We start from the raw sequence: 15,186 nt of genomic DNA, 5'->3' as shown, positions 1-15,186 counted from the left end.
TTTCATCGTGCATCAGCAGATGCATGATGAATAGATCCAAGGAAGTGATACTTCCCCTCTATCGGGCGCTGGTCAGACCGCAGTTGGAGTACTGTATGCAATTCTGGGCGCCACACTTCAAGAAGGATGCGGATAACCTGGAGAGGGTCCAGAGAAGGGCCACTCGTATGGTTAAGGGACTGCAGACCAAGCCCTACGAGGAGAGACTAGAGAAACTGGACCTTTTCAGCCTCTGCAAGAGAAGATTGAGAGGCGACCTTGTGGCTGCCTATAAGTTCATCACGGGGGCACAGAAGGGAATTGGTGAGTATTTATTCACCAAGGCGCCCCCGGGGGTTACAAGAAATAATGGCCACAAGCTAGCAGAGAGCAGATTTAGATTGGACATTAGGAAGAACTTCTTCACAGTTCGAGTGGCCAAGGTCTGGAACGGGCTCCCAAGGGAGGTGGTACTCTCCCCTACCCTGGGGGTCTTCAAGAGGAGGTTAGATATGCATCTAGCTGGGGTCATCTAGACCCAGCACTCTTTCCTGCCTGTGCAGAGGGTTGGACTCGATGATCTATTGAGGTCCCTTCCGACCCTAACATCTATGAATCTATGAAACTCACAAATCAGGGATTCTCATCTAATATATTTGGCCTTCACTGTTTGTGCCTGGCTCTACTGGGTGAAATCCATCTACAATACAGGAAATGAAGAGCATGGCAATTGTTTCTGCATTGAAAACAACTTTGAAGCACCCCCTTCTTGAGCTGATCCTTCTACCTGCCATCTAGACTTCCTAGGGATGGCAAGATAAGCCACTGGTCTCAACCATTTTAAATTCAGGCCATCCCACCATAACACTTTTTTAAAGTTGGTGGCACCCCAGTGAGAAACACTGGTGCTGCCTCACTTTACCTCAGTGGTTCTCAACAGGGGTCCTGCCACAGCAGCCAAGTAGAACTGCCCCATGCACCTTGTGCACAACCAGGTAAGCCTGAAGCAGGCAGGAGTACCTGCTCTTGACACAGTCGTCCTTTATGTGGCCCCTCACTTCCTCCTCTGCACCTGTTTCCAGGACAGTTCTACCTGCTCTGTGCACCTCTTTTCTGAGAGAGGCTCTGCAGGGCTGGAATGCGATGGGCTGTGGCACAAGAGCTTGCTCCTGCCTGCTTTAAGCTTATTGGATAACTCTGAAGTAGGAGGGAGTGCATGCTCAGAAACACAGCCCTTCCCAATCTGGCTGTGCAGGAGGCAGTTCCACTTCGTCTTAGTAGGGCACCTACACTGCAGCACCTTTGAACAGGTCTCTCAGCACCTCAGTTGAGAATCACTGGGCTAAGCTAACAATAGGAACTTTTTGCTTTCAACACCTGCCTTTTCAAGCTACTTTTGTTTCCCTGGACTTAAACCCATCTCAAATGAGGAATGGAACTGGTGATTCAGATGGATACAAGGTATGGAGATTTCCCCCCTGCCCCCCCGTTTTTATATGGGGTCATATTTAAATACAGACCAAGCTGGCCTTTTGCTCAAGCAACCTCACATATTTTAGGAATGAAACCGCTGAACACCACAAAACTTTAGTCACTTCCTGCTTTGTTTGTTGCAATCCCCTATATGACCTTCCTAATATCCTCTACTTTTAAAACTTCAGGGAACCTAGATTGGTAAGCTCAGGTGCTCTGCATTCTGGCAAGCAGGAGCATGCCACACTTCCCCCTCCCAGGTCAATTCCCTAGATAATCTATTAAGACATTCAATTCAGAATTGGTCTCCTGGTTCAAAACTCTCCACAAGCTTTTTACTTATAATCTCCCTATTTCCAACATGGACACACAGACCTTGTCTACACTGTAGAGTATCCAGTACAGTTCTGCTGGCACGAGAGAGTGAAAGCATCGTGCCCTGGCATACCGAAACCACCAGCATGAGCGCTGCTCTGCCAGGTAGTTGTGTGTCATGCAGGGATTTCTACCAACAAAAGCTGCCTCTATGCTAAAGTACTCTGATACCATAGTTATGGTGTCAGACAACATATCATGTGTAGACTAAGCCTCTACATTCTTCTGAATCAAACATTTTTCCTTCAAAAGAACACTTACTGACTTTTTTGAGCTCCCTCCTTCAGAGCTTACCATTACATCTCCAGCCTCCAAGACAGCAGCATATAAATCAAATAAACGAATAAAACCTCACTGTCTATGTATTTATAAAGCTCCACCTGTAACTACACAGTGAATAGTTCAAGGCTGACATCCCCATCTACCTCTTGCCATGTTCACTTCATTGTAATAGGCTAGCACCCTGTACATCTCCTCAACTTGCAAATTAAACCTGTGTTCTGCTTTGGGCATGTCTCTACTCTTCACTTAAACTAGCCTTAAGTATCAATTTTTAACCAGCCACATAAAAATGCCTGAATCCCAGTTTGGAGCTCTCACACTTTAGAGCAGGGGTGGGCATAAGGCAGATCCAGCTAGCAGCCAAACTTCATTTCCCACCAGCCCCTGCCTGTGTGGCTACCACCAGTTTGCATTGAGATGGACCCCAGGAGCAGCAGGGCCATGACAGTGCGGGGCCAGGGTTTCCATGGAAACCGGCCCAAGCGAGGCTGGTGCAGCTGGGCAGGGAGCTGCTCTGGAGCCAGGACAAGCTGTGATCTACTGCCTCCATGCCCCTGCCCGCCTGGGTATGCGGGAAGCAGGGCAGAACTGGGATCTGCTGCCTACATGCCCCTGCGTGGGGTGTGCAGGCAGTGGATTGTGGCTCTTTCCTGTCTCCAGACCACGCTGTCACCACCACAAGAACCTGGCCCCAGCCCCGGAGCAGCTGCCTGACCAGCCATGTGTCCTGTCAGTGCTACTTGGGCTGGTCACAAACAGACAACTGAAGAAACAGTCAGGCCTTGGTTAAGTAGCTACAGATTTGCTATGGGGGTTGTCAGACCTGAACCTGACTTGCTCAAATGCTCTGATATACACGTAAATGTGCCTTCCCCTTATCCCTAGGAAGAATCCTCTTCTATACAATTGGGAACTGAAGCACAGAGATTAAGAGACTAGCTCATAGCTGCACACAAAGTCTGTGATAGTTAGTAAGGACCCCCAGATCTCTTGAGCCTTAGCTCACCTAAACCACAATATTTTTCCTCCTTCATCCCTCCCTCGAACAGCCATACTCTACCTCCAACCAGGGCTCCTGGATCACAAGGACTTGCTTTATAGAGCCAAATTAGTGCCATTTCTTGTACCTCTGCTTTTGGCAGCAATGGGTACAGTAGCCTTGCATTGTTTTCATTCTTTTCCTCTTCAATACTTTTATAATTTCAGATCCACTTTTCCTGTATGCCATCACTGTTTCTTTTTCCTCTCTGGCTACTAGGATACTTGCACCCAACTCTGCAAGGTGCATGTTATTCCATCCTTTCCCTGTAAAGGGCTGCTCAAAGGACCTGCAACTGAACAGTGTGTAACATCGATACCACTACCCTGGTTTTACCATATAACCAAAATACCTGGAACTACAATGGAATTAATACAGCAGCACTGCGATACCACTATCCAGCTTGGAAAAGCACAAGGAATCAAGGGGAAAAAGTGTGTGTGCGTGCGTGCATGCGTATGGGGGGGGAAGTTTCACAGTCCTTCATATCAGGAACTCAGGACACCCTGCCAACTACTGCATATATCTGAATGTTGTTCTTACCCTGGAGGGCAGCCTGACACAGGGACAAACTTACAGGTGGCTAATTTTAGCAGCACTGAACACCCCATACCCTAAAGGAGATCATTAGAGAAACAGCCATACTAAACCTGTTCAGGTGCTAGTAGGTTTTGCAAAGGGAGCCCCAGAATAAATGTAGCAGATTTTGCCTTAGTATTCCCCCCACCAAGTTAACTATAAGCTAAAGCAAGCAGGTCACACTTTGGGTGTTTATCCAGACTAGGACAGGCTTGTGCACCAGGCTTGTGAGTTAGCAGGACTCATTAGAGCCTGGAGACCTTCCAGGGTTTAAAGTTCCAGGAGGGATTCCTATCACGAGCAGAGCTGGCAGGGTTTCAGAGCAAGTGGGCAGAGCATTTGGTTTGTACTTTTGGTTGTTTAACAGATAAACATCATGGAGCTGTTGGAAAATTCAAGGGTGGCTGAGAAAGCCAGGTCTGTTTTTTCAGTACCCCATGGCTGAGGAAGACTCCAATAAACTACTTCTAGAGCATATGCTGACAGGTGAGAGGGTTAACGCTAGACATCCAAGCTGAATTTTTGACCAGGTCACAAACCAGCTTTTGGCTGCTGCTGCTCTAATACAAGAACAGAGCTCCCCATCATCCTGTGCACCTGCTGCTAGCTGCAATGCATGTCACACCTTTTTCTAACATCACCTATTTCCCAGCTGGCTGGTCACTTTTGAAACATTCTGCCTTGGGACCATCAATCTCACAAGTAAGGAAGTAGCAAATAGGAAGACTAAAGCAAGGGAGTTAACGTAAGTGTAACCTACTCCCTTTTCTGTTATTGAAGTGTTCTGTGTCTGAACAAAGACCCTCTCCTTTGCAATTCTACAACCTCTGCAAAAGCCAATTCTTCTGACATTCATAGGAGTTTAAGTTACTGAGGGAAGTCAGCTCAGGGCAGCTAACATAACAAGCTTCATCCAGTAACACACCTCAACCTCCGTTTTCCCAGGCAAAGCCGTCTGAGGGTAGTAAACAAATCTGTACATGAGAAACAGCATGCTAAAGCACGGGTTCCAATAGAGCTTAAAGAAGGTCTTCTGCAAGAGTGTGATGGGGATATTTTTTTGATAGAGATGGCAGAGAGGTCAAGTGGGGGAAGCTCTTATTGACTTACTGCTTACAAACAAGGAGGAATTGGTTGAGAATGCAAAAGTGAAAGGTAACCTGGGTGACAGTGACCATGAAAGAATAAGATTCAAGATCCTAAGGAGAGGTAGGAAGGAGGGCAGCAGAATAAGGACACGGAACCTCAGAAAAAGGAGAGTTTAACAAACTGAGGGAACTGCTGGGAAACATGCCCAGGGAAGCAAGTCTGATGGGAAATGGAGTCCAGGAGATCTGGCTGTACTTTAAAGAAGGCTCTTTTAAGAGCACAGGATCAACTTATCCCAAGGTGATGGAATAATGGGAAGTGCAAGAAGAAGCCACCCTGGTTAGACAGCAATATCTTCAATTAGTTGAAACTCAAAAAGGAACTATTAAAAGTGGAAATTTAGTTACAGGACTAGGGAAGAGTGCAAGAGTATCAAAGTGGGCATGCAGGGAGATTAGGAAGGCCAAAGCACAATCTGAAATGCAGCTGGCAAGGAACATAAAAGGCAACAAAAAGGGATTCTCTATAATTATGCCAAAAGCAAGAGGAAAACCAGAGAAACCACAGGTCCTTTACAGAAGGCAATCTAGTTACAGACGATGCAGAGATGGCTAAAGTATTTAATGCCTATTTTTACTTCTGTCTTCACAAATAGAGGTAGCTACCAGATAATGGGTGCAGTTGGTAGCAAAGATAGAGGAGATAAACAGTTCTGAGCAGAAGCAGAACAGGTTAGAGAAGCTAGATGTCTCTAAGTCAACAGGCCTGATGGGATGTACCCTAAACGAGTTGGATGAGGTTATTTTAGAGCCATCGGGTATCTTCTTTGAGAACTCAGGGAGGATGTGTGTGGTCCCAAATGATTGAAAAAGGGCAAATATGCTCCTCTTTAAGAAAGGGAAGAAGGAAAACCTGGGGAGTTATAGACCAGTCACCCTGACCTCTATACCTGGAAAGGTAACAGAACTGGCCCTCAAGGAGTTTACAGTGAAGCACCTAGAGGAGAAAAAGGCAACCAGAAGGGCCAGCATGGATTCACCAAGAGCAAGTTATGCCTGACCAGCCTGATTTCCTTCTATGTTAAGGTGAGACAGGCTCTATCGATGGGACGAGGGCCATGAATGTGATATGCCTTGACTTTAGCAGCATTTTTGACACTATCTCCTATGACACTCATTAATAAACTAAGCAATTACAGACTGGGTGGAAGTATTGCAAAGTGGATCCGCAACTGGTCGGATCATCACACTTAATGAATAGCATCAATGTCTGGTTGGGGAGAAAGAATGAAGGGAGGTTCCCCAGGGATCTGTCCTGGGTCCAGTATTGTTTAATATCTTTATTGATTATTTGGATGATGGGATCAAGTGCATACTCAGCAAATTTGCATACAACACCAGTTGGGTACAGTTGCGCTCTGGAGGGTAGGGCTAGGATTCAGAATGACTTGAATAGACTGGAAAAATGGTCTACAATCAAACAGATGAGCTCCAACAGGGACAAGTACACAGTCCTGCACTTGGGATGGAATAACTGCCTGCACAAATACAGACTGGGGAATAGCTGGCTAAGTTGCAGTACTGCAAAGAAGGATTTGGGCCTTACAGTAGACAAGGGGCGGGCAATTATTTTGGATGGAGGGCCGCTTACTGAGTTTTGGCAAGCCATTGAGGGCCGCATGACAGGCAGCCCAGGGCAGATTAATATTCATTTTCTAAATTGTTTAGGGGCCCTGTGGGCTGGATAGAATGGCTTGGCAGGCCGCATCTGGCCCGTGGGCTGCATTTTGCCCACCCCTGCAGTAGCCCACGAGCAGAATATGAGCCAACAGTGTGCTCTGCTTGCAGAAAAAGTCAACAGTATGCTGAGTTGTATTAACAGGAGTGTAACTTGCAAGTTAAGGGAAATTATTCTTCCACCCTGTTTAGCACTGACAAGGCCTCATCTGGAGTACCGTGTCCAGTTTTGGATCCCACACTTGAAGAAAGATTAGGACAGTTTGCAAAGAATCTAGCAAAGAGCAACAAAAATTATTAAGGGGCCTGGGAAGCATGACTTATGAGGAAAGGCTGAAAGAGCTAGAATTACTTAGTCTGGAGAAGAAAAGACTGAAGGGAGATTTGGTAACAGTACTTGAAGGGTCATTAGAGAGAGGAAGGAGATGGGCTTTCTCCATGGCTGCAGGGGACAAGACTGGAGGAAATGGTCTCAAGCTTCAGCAGGGGAAATTTAGGCAGGAGATTAGGAAGAATTTTCTGACCAAGTGTGGACAAACATCGGAACTGGCTACTTAGAAGAACTATGGAATCTTCATCCTTGAAAGTTTTCAAGAAAAAATTAGACACACTAGGCTGGGATGGTATAGTCAAGGACAATCCTGCCTTGAGCAGGAGGTTGGGCTAGATAACCTTGTGAGGCCCCTTCTAGCCCTGCTTTCTTACAATCCTATGATAAAAGTTTCAGAATGCAAAAATCCTCCCAGGTGCTTGCAGTCTATTACAAGAGACTCTTTGATTTTAAGACTCCATTCTTCCAAAGTAGATATGACAAAGATTCTCCTTTCTAAAGTTTTCCAGCACATGCACTGCCTACTTGATGGTGATTAACAGGAGGCAATTTTGTCAGGTTTTTTCATTAGGTAGGAGTGTAACTAGAGATTGAAAATATATAAATTTCTCCGAGCAAACTAGGAAGGGAATTAAAAAAACCCAACAACAACACACATGCTTGACAACTAATGGCTGCTTTGACTTCATTACGTTCTTTTATATGGGTGGATTGCAAAATCTGCAGTCCCATACTCTGTACATCACATCCTCCCATGGGGAATAGTCTGCACTTAAACTGAAACTGGCATTAATTGGGACCTGTACTCATAAGGCACTGACATACTAAGAACTCAGTGGAAGTCTGTAGTCATTTCACTACACTGAATTTGTCTCATCACAGGAACTAAATTGAAGTTGGATTAGGACAGCATGTGGACAGGTATCAAAAGTATGGAGAGAATTTGGGTTAGTGCTGCTGTATCTGCTGAGTCAATGTTACTCTTTAGGCAAGAGACCCCAAGGTTCTCACCACTGTGGTTAAAGGGAACTAGGATTCATTTTATTATGAGAAGGAATGCTGAAGTGAACATATCTATATCACGTCCCAGCTGAGCTTGGAACTGTTGTCAAGAGACAAGTCCCTCTCACTAACTTGCAACTCCATGCATACCAAAATCAAGCTGAATAGAAGACTTAGAAGGCTTCTGGGTGCATATCCCAGCAGGTCCCTTCTACACTAATAAACCCTGTATAAATATTGGACTCGGGCACATGTGGGACGGGAGTAAGTAGATGGGGCTCAATTCAAAACAGCATCCTGAGTTTAGCAGGGAGGCAGTACAGACATGTCCTCAGGTGTCCTTATCCAATTCACATTGCATGGAAGATGGCTAATTACACACTGTCTCTGAAGGGGAAGTTCCTTTTCACTGTATTGTACAGGGTATTAATGCAGTATCCGACAGATGCCATAGTTCCTCCCAGTGCTAGATGATATACAGAAAGCGCTTCCCTTCGCTCCTTCAGAAAAGTATAAGAAAAATTAATGAGCATTTGTAATGTACCTGAAAACAGGTACATATACTAGTGTAGCTTGAGGATTGGATTAAAAAAACTTTACGTTTGCAGCTCTCTTCTCTATTTCTGGCTGCTAATGCCTTTCAACGCTAGCTCTTCTGACTCCCAGGATCACATCCAATAAACCAGCAGCAGGAAGCAGTTTCATGGGAGTGCATGAGAACTGAGGAAGGTAGGGCAAATCAGGACTTGTTGTAGGCAACAGTCCCATCCAGCAAGTTCCTGATCCTTCATCTATGGCCTTCTACCAGGCTGCCTCCTCACCCAAACTTTCAAGACACTGACTGCTAAGAACTATAATTTCTTCAGTCTGTTCCCAGTCCCGAGAAGCAGAACTGATAAAAGCCACAGACAATTATTACTCTCTCTGGAGCTATGTCCTCCTCTCCAAAGGTGTTTTTTTTTTGTTTTTAAACAAGGTGATAGCTAATGTATGTTAACTAATCACACTGTAAAATGTTAGTGAAAACTAGGTGCAGGCAGTTTTCAGTGCAGTGTGGCTCAGAGAGGTCAATGATATAACTGCACTCCTGACCTGACCTCTCCTAGCTACACTTGAGTAAAAACTGTCTGCACCTTGCTCCATTACAGCACAAAAAGGTAACACTTATCATGCTCTAGAGCTACCCTAACCTCTGTAGAGGTGCAGCTCTGGTTAACCACCTGTGCTGAAGTGTTAGAGAGACCTATTTTTGAAGTTCCTGCTAACTACACTGGTTATTTGCCTCCCAAACTCTTGCCATATGGTTTAAACTTGTGGTGGATTTTACTTCACCATATCTCATACAGCTTCTTTGTTTAAGCCAAGTTCCTAGACTTTCCACTGAGATTCAAAGTCCCTGGACAGAAAGCTCAAACTGTTTACTGCAAGTACTGTTTCTACAGCAACAAAAACACACAGCACTAATGCACAAGCAATGCATATTCTACTCTTCCTTACAGAGCACACCTGCAAGAAATTTGAACAAGCAGAACCCTTCAGAGATGGAGGAAAGAGATATTTGGTCACAGAGCTGACTCAGCATCTTTTGCTGCTACTTATTCACATCTGTGCCTGAAGTCACACGCTACATTTTGTCCCCAGGTTTCAGGATCATCTTAAGCACTGACAAAAGTGTTATGGGCAAGTTATGCTGGTATCCTGACAGCTGTTAGGGGAGAGAGGGACGAACGGGAGGAGAAAGAAAGGGAAAACACAATCTCTCTTTTCCCTCTCTGATGCTAGGTCTTAAAGGTAAATCTGGAGTAGGAACCAATCTAGAATTTCTAAGCCCATCCCTCCTTCCCTTCTAGACAGCATAGGGTTAAGCTGCCTCAACATAAGCCCCACTTGAGTGTGCACATTCCCTTAGTGTAGCCAGCATAACAGACTGGGTACCTCATCCACAGGGCAGATGCAAAGCTGGTAGCATCAACACATACTCTCCGAGTGAATATAAACCAGGTAGCAAATACACCTCAACCCTGAAGCAGATTTAACATCTGTAGGGTGTAGGGAGTTCAGTTTTCATGGTCCATCTAGATGTTATTATTTCTGCTGATGTTGGAGTCAATTGTGGAGGTGGTTTCTGATTTATAAATGCATCGCAGATTTCTCTGTGAAGCCATAATAAATGCTAGGTAGGGATAGGGATGCTGAGCCATGGAGATGTGGTGACTTGCCCAAAGTTAGGGTTGTGGGGCAGGGAAGAGGATGAACTATGGGAGAGGCTTTCAATACATCTCAGGTTTCTAGAGATCCAGAACACCATCTTAACTATGCTGCTGTCTTGGTATAAATTCAGTTTTATTCATAATACACACTCATCTCATTGCCATCACACATACCACCTAGCAGAAGGGAGTGGGGGAGGACAAAACCTTACCCCACTAAACAGGAGCTGGCTGCTAGTGTGCTGTGCTTCTGCACTCCAGAGCACATGCACCATGCAGCAGAACTCAGAAATGTACACACAGAGATCATGGCAAATCTGAGATCTTCCTTCCCTTGCACAGATCTGGGCATTTCTACATGATCAAAGGATTTAGCCATCAAACTAAACAAAACAATGACTGCAGAAGTCTGAAAGCCCCATAAACAGAAAGGTCAACAATGGCCACTGAATTAGCTTTTTTGGAATTCACACTACCCTTTTATAGCCCTCTATTGAGCTCATCCATGATGTTTCCTTCCCTGGAATCAGCAAACTTGTTCTGTGCATAAGGCATTTCACAGCTTTCCTCAACAGTAGCAGAACAACTGCCTCCTCCCACCCCAGAAACTTTCACAGAAGACTATCTTATTCAAACTGATGCAACAGCTTTTGTTTTTCCTTTGAACATTTTGCCACTGCCCCACTGCATATAGTAGTTGTCCCAGAGGACTACCTGAAGTGTACACCCCAGTTGTGAGGCTCCTGACAAGTGAAATGATTAGCAAACAATAAAAGAACAGTGGGGGGTGAAACTGGTATCCTAAAGAGTTAGTACCACCTCTAACAATGTTAACCTCATAAAGTCTATTCATGCTCATTAACAGGAAACACCAATACTACTTGCGAACTTTGTTGATAGGCACCCAGGTATGTTCATTTACTTCACTGCTCCTCTCTTCAGCTCAGTCAGCACTGCAGCCTCCAAACCACGTTAAAGGGGCAGTCAGTGTTTTTAAAGAAAAAAAAAAAGTGTTAAACTAATAAAAGCAAATCACTCCCTTAAATATTTGAGGTATTTATCTCCTGCATTTTTCTTAGCCAACAATGAACACAATCCAGTCAATTTTATTTTCAGATTCTTGCATGGATAAGCCTAATGATAAAATGTTTCTATGAAAATACTGTAGGGAATGGCTTACTAAAAACATTTTCATTCTAGTTTGAATGTTATAAGGAAACACAGCTATTGCTATTAGATTCCACTTAAGATGACCCTTCACCCCCCAAACAAAGCTTTAAGGTCAAATCTCACTGAATATGGTTCTTAGAACACAACAATTTTAAGGAACTTTTTTGTGACCTGAGCTGGAAGCCTACTAGAGACTGAGGAGAGAAGATTAACCACCATAACTGCCAAACTCCCTAGGCTGGGAAAGTGAGGCTTTACCTAGTTTGCTGGAAAATCAAGTTGGCCAATCCTCTAAGATTATTTGACAAAGTAGGTGTTTTTCTAAACTACAAGGCAGCTCTGGAGTGACTGCAGTCCTCCAGATTCTCACTTGACTGTATATGGCATTTTCTACCCTGAAACAGCTACAGCTGCATGCATTCCATAATCCCACCCCAAGTATTCACAGGTGCAAGTACTTGAGCAACTGGAATCAAGGCCTGAAGTGCAAACTACCAAGAAGAACTCCTGTGTAAAGTGCTTTGAGATCTGAAGATGAAGAGCACTAGATAACAGCCAAGTTACTAGAAGCCAATGCAGAACATTATCATCAAGGACACAAGGGATTAATCACCATAATGACTGTTCACTATGATGGTGATCAATCAATCACCATCCCTACATTCCCACTGCTAAGAAGTCAGGGGCCACTGAAATTCATGCTTTGACTAGATGTAATCAATTTGGAGCCTCCTGATTGGAGTGCCTACCCTCACAATCCCATTGTTTTGGTTGCTGTGAACAAAGGGGTGGGTCACAGGCCTCTACTTCTGCACCCACCCCTCAAGCCCAAACACCTAATGGACAGTTCTCCAGAACAGCCCCCCGCCCCAATATCCCCTCCCTTCCCACCCCAAATGCTCTAGTTTTTCCTCAAAACCCAGACTATGACCTTTCGTACAGCGTGAGGTCAGCATCAAGAACTGCAGTTGAACACTTTCCCTTCCCCTGTCATTCTATGCATTGTAAAGTACATCTGAACTCATGCCTGGAGGGATATTGTGGACACTAAGCTTGTAAAAACATGCCTGTTTATCACTGTTTACAGAAGGTTTCATCTTTGCTTGGGGAGGTGGGGGGAAAGGAGGCACAACACAGGGATGTAACTGGAAGCTAGGCCAAGCCAGTGCTTCCATGGGATACTGCCAAGAGTCTGAGGAAGCAGTTCAGTAAAAAGTACTCTTTTTAGCTGGATGGACCAGCTAGTGGCCCTCAATGAGCAGGGTATAATAATCTGAATGGCTGTATTTTTTCACATAGCGCTCAGAAGCCCTGATGAGGGAGCGCACTCAGAGACCAACTTAGATAATGTTACCACCATAGCCAATGGACTTTAAAGAGCCCAGGACCTGAAGAATTTCCACTTTAAGTGATGTCCTTAGACCAACACGGCTACAACCTAAACCCCTACACTTTAAGTGATTACACTCTCCTCCTTCATTTTCCAAGCTATTTTAGCTAGATACAAAGTTGCTACTTTTCATTTCCAGCTCTTAACTTTGCTACTGAATGTTTGTGGCACCATTTTAGTTAGTGAATCCCTAGTCTCCCTCCAAATCTCAAATAATAAGTAAATGGCAAGTACTTTTAAAGTCCTCTCAGGAAATGGAGGGTAGGATACATTTAAAAAAACAAACAAACAAAACTCACACATATCTATGATGTCCTTAAATTGCTCAAGGAAGGCAAACAGAAAGAGACCCATACATTTTGGTTCTAATTCCAACCTGTACTATTACTAAATGCACATGCACCCAGTCAACAGTTGTCTGGCAATCTACAGCATATATGCAGGACAATTCTTATGTTTCTAGTGGAATCTGTCCATACCATTACATTCACCCACAATTAGCATTAGATACTCTTTCTGATGTTAAAGTTGCTGAGAAGTGACTGGCCTTGTTTCCTTCTTACTGCTGTCAGTCATTCACTAGCACAAAATTACTTCTGCACCAACTTTCTTTAGGAGAGTCTTTATGACTCAATCTAATCATGCTTCTATCTGGGAAGGTGAGATTCTTGGTTTGACTGGACAGGAATGACAAGGCTCCAAAAAGAAAAAATTAAGACTGACAATTCTAAACTTTAAGAATATGGGCAGCAGATAGCAAAAAAAAAAAATCACTCCAGGGTGGCAAGTCAGGCACGCTCTAGAACTCATCAATCAGAAGGCAGATAGGGAGGAGACCAGCGCAACTGTGCGAGTGCAAGACGTTTTGATAAATCGATTTCCAGCTCTGTGGGGATAACGAAGTCTAGTGCCTCAAGAGCGAGATGATCAGAAGGGTCCTGAACTCTTCCTCCCCTTGCATGGCACTGTACAAGCAGCTGAGTGCATGATGAGTTAAGATATTATTTTCCACTAAAGCACCATGTATCAGCCACTCACTAAGACATGGTCCTCAACTAGTTGGATCACTGTTCTGATGCAATGACAAAGCACAGTGTCTTGCCAGATGGCTTCCTGAAAGGTTTTAATTCATATATCCTAGACACATGTTCAGTCGAACATTTTGTCATGTAATCTTCTTGAAAATGGAGTCCAAATAGAACAAATTAAGTGTGGCCTTTGACAGCAAAAACACTGGATTGCAGGGCTATGCTGGCAGGAGTGGCAAACTGAGAACTGAATCTCCAAGAACCCTTCAGTCCTTGACCTTTGCTGGAAATACTGAGCAGTGCTAGCTGTGGCATGAACTAATTGAGACCATCAACCTAGTTCCCACTAAATACTGAACAGCCTCACATGAGAATAATTAAATCATTACTGATGTGGGGCTGGACTGAAATCAGGGTCCAGGACATGAGACACTATACTCCATTTCACTTCTCAATAGTATGGCCTATAGATTTGGCCCCCCATAGGTAAAAGTCAACACCTAAAACTTTTCCAACTCTGAAACATTCCATTATACTACTGAGGAACAGTAATGAACAAACTTAGTAGAAAGCCACCAACAGCAGCCGACTAGGACAACACTGTCCTTCATTACTTAGAGGGGGTGGGCTCCCAATATCCTTGCCATTTAAGTTGTTAGCCAAGTTCTCATTTCATAAATGGTACGAGTTAGTTTCCTCTTGTATACAGCCAGTAGGCTGGTTTCCCTACTTCTTTCTGTCTTTAAGTGTTTGCCTGCACACACAACTTCTACACGCATTTGAGTGTTTCAGGTGGAAACAAACCAGACCAGTATGAAGACCATTATATCCATGTAACTGCATTTATACCGGGAGTTTGTACTAATTTCCTTACTACAATATCCTTTTTTTATTGCATATCTGACTACATGTGAGCTTTGCTGTTTATATTCTAACAGTTTAGTTAAGGAGTGCAACCCGATTAGTGTGAATGCAGTCTGTTAGGGAGGCACTTATACTGGCATAAAACAAACTTTGTAGCAATAAAACTACATCCACACCAGCTGTACCAGCGCATCATTTTAATTTAAAAAAAAGCCTCTAACTGAAACAGTTGCACCAATATAAAACCAGTGAAAAGGGCCTTAGTTAAATGAAAGCCAAAGTAGTGTTTAGACAAGCTCTAAGGCCCTGAACACCAAGAAAGGAAGTGCTCAAGACACCCTCATTCAAGACATGCCTGGGGTGTTAAGTCCAGGACATCACTGAAAAGGCTTTAAGGATATATCTGTGCTAGTATACTGCACTTGCAAAGTGCTAATGGATGTGCATGCAGCCTGTATCAACAAAACACTGCTTTGGACAGTAAATTCAGTCTCACCACTGCAAACAACATATACCAACAAAAGCATGGCTTAGCTGATACAGGTTGAGTTCACTCTAGTGGTTTTTGCCAGCACCACTATACTGATTACAAAGAAAAAAAAAAAAAAAAAAATCACACATTGCTACATATCTAACCAA

General features: G+C 44.1%; 1 protein-coding gene across 7 annotated transcripts in view; it reads right to left on the bottom strand.

The window, feature by feature from the left end:
* The window catches only part of KDM2A (lysine demethylase 2A), a 79,189-nt gene that overhangs the window by 59,340 nt on the left and 4,663 nt on the right, over positions 1-15,186 (bottom strand). The window contains exon 1 of one of the 7 annotated variants that reach the window (XM_059722460.1): positions 11,524-11,626. The exons of 4 other annotated variants lie outside the window; for them this stretch is intronic. The gene's annotated coding sequence lies outside the window, so the exon portion shown is untranslated. Of the gene's footprint in view, positions 1-10,976; positions 11,086-11,523; positions 11,627-15,186 lie in introns of those variants that run through there. 2 more of the 7 variants (XM_059722458.1, XM_059722459.1) reach the window with 2 other exon arrangements.

The sequence above is a fragment of the Alligator mississippiensis genome, chromosome 2 (assembly GCF_030867095.1).
Source record: "Alligator mississippiensis isolate rAllMis1 chromosome 2, rAllMis1, whole genome shotgun sequence".
Taxonomy (NCBI): domain Eukaryota; kingdom Metazoa; phylum Chordata; order Crocodylia; family Alligatoridae; genus Alligator; species Alligator mississippiensis.
This window is presented reverse-complemented; position numbering and strand designations above follow the sequence as displayed.